General features: G+C 42.5%; 1 non-coding gene across 1 annotated transcript; it reads left to right on the top strand.

Annotated features, from left to right (window-relative positions):
* Positions 1–4,408: 4,408 nt before the first annotated feature.
* Positions 4,409–4,480, top strand: TRNAC-GCA. Its single transcript has one exon. It is a non-coding gene; the product is annotated as a tRNA-Cys (tRNA).
* The last annotated feature ends 1,520 nt before the right edge of the window (positions 4,481–6,000 follow it).

Below are 6,000 nucleotides of genomic sequence, written 5' to 3'. Positions count from 1 at the left end.
TTTTCTAGATGAAAGTGCATTCTTGTTGATTGTTATAGCCTTAATACATATTCTTCACAACTCAGAGTTAGATATAAATTTCATTTCTAGAAGGTACACACTATACCTTTTTAAACAGTGATTTATTTAGAAAACTTTTAAGAGTAGTTTTACAGCTATATCAGAAAATGAATTTGTGACATTCTATACCTTGCAAGAGTGTACCCCTGTTCCTCATTTTCATATAACACTGCTCTACAGCCAAAATGCTTCTGAAATAAATGTAGTCAAACTTTACTAATTCAGGGTCACTGAGAACGAAAATGATGCTTAAAATTGTTGATTGGCTCTAGTTTTCAAGATATGCTATTGGGTCAGTATATACGAGCCTTGACGTGGGAATGGCAGAGGATAAGTGATTTATAAAGGGAAGGGATCTCAATTTAAACCAGAAATGACTAAAATACATCTTTGACTGGATCTATGAATAAATCTATGACTGGGTTTGGACAGTACTTGCTTTTTAGGCAAAACAATGAATGATGCAATCTGAAGCTGGTATTGCGTCATACATGATATGAATTGCATCATGTTATTCCTAGAAGTCATGGATGATGCAATCATAACGAAGCTTACATCACTCTGCTGAACAAATTGCCCTATATCAGCTCTAGAAATCATACAGTGTTGTGCTCTCTTATTTGTCAGTGTTTGATTTTGCAAAGGGACACATTTCTGTTTAGCCAAAGTGAGCAGAGATGCCTCGTACATGTGTGAACAGTGCTGATAACTTCTGCTATGTTTGTGGTCAAGTGACTTTTGCATCACAAAAGCGCAGTAAAACTACTATGGTTAAGAAAGCCTATCATCTTTATTTTGGCTGCAAAATTGGAGATCAGCACAAGAGGTGGGCCCCACAAATATGTTGCAACACTTGTGCAACCAATCTTCACCAGTGGTTGAACAGGAAAAGGAAATCTATGCCTTTTGCAGTGCCAATGATTTGGAGAGAGCCAACAGATCATACCAGCAATTGTTACTTCTGCATGGTGCCTCCAGTTGGGAAAGGTGTGTCAAAGAAGAAAAAGTGGACTGTGCATTATCCAAACATTCCATCAGCTATACGCCCAGTACCCCACAGAGAAAGACTGCCGGTTCCTGATGCACCAGAATCATTCTCACTTGAGTCAGACGAGGAAGAGGAAGAGGATGAAACTTATGGTCCTGAACCATCAATGTCACAGGACCCACATTTTCTCCCATCCTCCTCCTCTGAACCACACCTCATAACACAAGGTGAACTGAACGACCTTGTCGGGGATTTGGAACTACCCAAGAGTAAGGCTGAGCTGTTGGGCTCCAGACTACAGCAGTGGAATCTCCTGGCAGGTGATGTTAGGGTTTCCATGTTCCATGACCGTCAAAAGGATCTTGTCCCATTCTTCTTCATGGAAGGTGATCTTGTAGCCTGCAACAACATCGATGGTGTGATGGCAGCCCTCAACATTGTTCACGATCCAGATGAGTGGAGACTGTTCATTGATTCATCGAAGACGAGTCTTAAAGCTGTTTTACTGCATAATGGCAATGTTTTGCCATCAATTCCAGTTGGTCATGCAGTCCATATGAAGGAAATCTATGACAACATGAAACAACTTTTGAGGTGCATAAACTATGACCAACATCAGTGGCAGCTTTGTGGCAATTTGAAGGTTGTTGCTCTCTTGCTTGGTCTGCAGACTGGATACACAAAGTATTGCTGTTTTCTCTGTGAATAGGATAGTCGTGCAAGAGATTCCCACTACATCAAGAAAGATTGGCCACTCTGACAGTCATTGGAGCCTGGGAGGAAAAGTGTTCAGCATCCACCACTTGTTGAATCAAGGAAGATTTTGTTACCACCCTTACACATCAAGCTGGGTCTGATGAAGAACTTTGTCAAGGCCATTGACAAAACACAAGCAGCTTTCAAGTACCTCCATGGAAAATTTCCAAGGTTAAGTGAAGCTAAGATAAAGGAAGGTGTCTTTGTTGGTCCTCAGATTCGTGAACTTCTTTGAGATGATGCATTTGACCATGCACTGCGTGGCAAGGAAAGGACGGCATGGAAAGCCTTCCAGTTAGTGGCAATAAATTTTCTCGGAAACAACAAGGCAGACAACTACAGGTTGTTGGTGGAGAACCTCCTCAAGGCATACAAAGGCCTTGGTTGCAACATGTCACTAAAGATACATTTTTTGCACTTTCATCTAGATTTTTTTCCACCGAACTGCGGAGCAGTGAGCGACGAGCACGGCAAGCGATTTCACCAGGACATTGCAACAATGGAGAAACGCTATCAGGGCAAATGGAGCCCATCAATGCTTGCAGACTATTGCTGGACAGTGACAAGAAATGCTCCATTTAATGAATACAAGAGACAAGCCAAGAAGCGCCGAGTAGACACTGAATAGGACTAAACTATGTCCATAATAGTTTTTTGTCTTTTGTTTCATAATACATTTTATTTATATAATGCTTTTGCTGATTTTTAAAGTGATACATAAACAGGACAGGTGAAATATTATCATGTAAAGCAACCAGAAACACATGAAAAGACCTAATTTTACAATTTATGATTAAAACTCTACTATCTACACAATATACATAGACATAAAATGTAAAAACTTAAATATCTTAGTAACAGTAGCCAATCGGTTGTTTTAATTGTCATATTTGAATTCAGCACATCAAAATACATAATAAATAGAATATTTTATCTCTGAAGCAGACAACTTCTCAAAAATTGTAGACCAGTGTAATCTGCCCCATGAAGGGGCTAGAAAATGTTTATTTTGTTTTTCAGATACTTTATGGGCAAGCTGGTGCCAGTGAAAGAACAACCCAGAACACCATGGATCCACTGTCACAACAAAAAATTGTGTTCTGTGTTGTTTGTCTTATTACTGTTATTTTGGTGGATATTGTAAATTCTTCAGGCATGACACCCCCTTTTCATTGGACTTGTCGTGCTGCCTCTTTTGGGACCAAGGGAAAATGTACCCTAATTAAACCTCTTCCACCCCCTACTCTGCCACCTCCCTCCAAATTGTCTGGGACACACCCATCCCCATGGTGGTCTACCCGCATCCAGAGACCAGTGGTTCTTAATGCAACTGGTTTACAAATGATTATCACCCTGTTCCCCACTGACTGGTATCTCAATACAACATTTGCTATCTATTCTCAGTTTACCAAAGTAGGTGAAAGAATGTTGCTATGAGTAATTTCAAACTCATTTGAATTGGATGGATGGGAATTACACAAGAACATCTGAAAATGGCAAGCCCTCACAAACTGCCTCTGGGAAGATTGAAACTGGCTGCATGAAGCTGACTCAGTGGCCCGAATCCAATGCTTGGAACTTGCCCTTGGGCTACTAGATCGGGGGGCGGGGGGGGTTATAACAGGGATTTGCACTTAGCTCAACCAACCGTTTGTTTGGAAATGTTACTCTAACCCTCAATCAGGGTTGGAAGAGACCTCAGGATGTCATCTAGTCCTAACCCCTGCTCAAAGCAGGACCAACACCAAGTAAATCATCCCAGACAGGGCTTTGTCAAACCAGGCCTTAAAAACCTCTAAGGATGGAGATTCCACCACCTCCCTAGGTAACCCATTCCAGTTCTTCACCGCCTTCCTAGGAAAATAGTGTTTCCTAATATCCAACCTACACCTCCCCTTCTGCAACTTCAGACCATTACTCCTTATTCTGTCATCTGGTACCACTGAGAACAGTCTAGATCCATCCTCTTTGGAACCCCCTTTCAGGTAGTTGAAAGCTGCTCTCAAACCCCCCTCATTCTTCTCTTCTGCAGACTAAATAATCCCAGTTCCCTCAGCCTTTCCTCGTAAGTCACCTACCCCCTAATCACTTTTGTTGCCCTCCTCTAGACTCTCTCCAATTTGTTTCTGTAGTGGGGGGAGGGGGGCGAAAACTGGACGCAATGCTCCAGAAGTGGCCTCACCAGTGCCGAATAGAGGGGAATAATCACTTCCCTTGATCTGCTTACAATGCTCCTACTAATCCAGCCCAATAAGACCAGTTACCCATATTGAATGCAGACACAGCGATATTTGCTAAATTGGTTACTGTCCATTTAGTAGGTTATTTCCTACTTAGTCATAAATAATGAAGATGCTCTAAGCAGATGGGAGAGAGCTGTCCCGCCAGTGTAGTTAATCTATCTCCCCGAGAGGTGGTAGCTATGTCACTGGGGGGAAGCTATGTTGGTGGGTGTGCAATCTCTGGTGTCTACAAATATATATAAAGTTTAATCAAACCCCATTTTTAAAACCACTGTGGTCTGGGAATAGAAAAGGAGCTCTCTGAGGCAGGGCCTGTCTTTCAAAATCCTTAAGATCACTGACTTACCTACATCCATATCATGGGGGTATAGCTCAGTGGTAGAGTGTTTGACTGCAGATCAAGTGGTCCTTGGTTCAAATTCAAGTGCTCCCTTGCAAGTCTGTTCATTAACAAAAATAATTGCATATCTATTTCCATTATGTTCAGGAGTTTCACTGAATAGGGGTCCCTGAAATGAATGGAAACACTCAATGTTTTCCTGTGCAAATGCACTAAAAACCTAGCAAGTATGTCCCTCAGCTGAAATCAGTTTCAGTCCTCTAAGTGTCTAGTTTATGTTTTCATCAGTTAAACAAATGCACATGAAGACACATTTGCAGGTCCTTGGCCTCCATGGGTTACAATGTGTAGAAGAAAAAGAACCAAATCCACTTGGGAGGAATGGACTACTCTGTATTACATTTGGTAATTAAGTTGCCATTGGGACTGAAAATTCTACTGGAGGTGCACAGGAACCTCTTAGAAAAATAAAATAACCAAGATTTATCAAACTACCTGTTACACATTCAATCCTCTGTTTGTGCACACAATATAAATTGGGGCGCTAATAAATGTCAACCTTCCTTTAACACAGATCGTTATTCCTTGTAACTTTCAGATGCATTCAAATGGCAGCTGTGGACTCTGAGAAGCAGGAAGGGCCCTGTATGATAAAGTCCATGCAACATTCCCCTCTCATCCCAGCCCTGGTATGTTGCCAGTTGTCTGCTGTCCCTGGGTAGCAGCAAAAGATGTTTCCCACCATTCAAGGGACCCCAGCCTGGGACTAAAGTCAGTTTCAGGCTTCTCCTCTCTCCCTTCTTGGAATCAAGATCATGTTTTTACCATGAGTTAAAGCAGTCTGAACACCCAGAGTCTGGATCAATGTCACAAGTTCCCAGTGTCTCCATGGAAGATAATTGGTTAAATCCCAGATGAGTGGAGTTATATCTGTTCTCAGCCCGAGTCCTTTGCTCTTAATCCTGAGGATATTGTCTCACCATGAGGCCATTTTCTGCCTCTCTTTCATACAGAAGCACAATTTTCTTTGCACAGACACAGGAACAGCAAGATCTTTCTCTATCCCTTGTGCAAATCAGGGTGCCAAATTCCATGGAAACAATGGACAAGCATGGGGCCCTGGGCTGTGAGATGTTCCCTCCCCTCTTTCTTTATGCTGCTGCTGTTGTTATTTCATGGACTGTCTGGGATGGGAAAAAAGCTGAGTTCACTCCAAGTGGAGGGGAGTAAGAACAGTGAAAATCTCAGGACCCCACCCCTGCTACCAGGATCACTGAGGTGCTGGGAATCTGCATGGGAAAGGGACTGTGTGAATTGTCAAAGTGGAGAATGAATAAGAATCTACAACAAGATCTACCTCATTGATCACTGACACAGGCTAATCCTGCTGCAGATAGAAGGGAAACCGGGAGCGATTCTTTGCTGTTCAGCCATGGAAACAGTGACCCAACTGCACCGCAATGAATGTGCTTGGGAAAGCTGGACTTTACAAGCAGGTGGAAATAGCAGATCCTAAAAATACCTGGAGCTCTCCACACCACTTCTGCCACCAGGGTCAGGTGTTGAGCTGCTCACAGTGCCCCCCACCACCATTATCTTCCAGCAGGGGATTG

The sequence above is a fragment of the Trachemys scripta genome, chromosome 25 (assembly GCF_013100865.1).
Source record: "Trachemys scripta elegans isolate TJP31775 chromosome 25, CAS_Tse_1.0, whole genome shotgun sequence".
NCBI lineage: Eukaryota > Metazoa > Chordata > Testudines > Emydidae > Trachemys > Trachemys scripta.
This window is presented reverse-complemented; position numbering and strand designations above follow the sequence as displayed.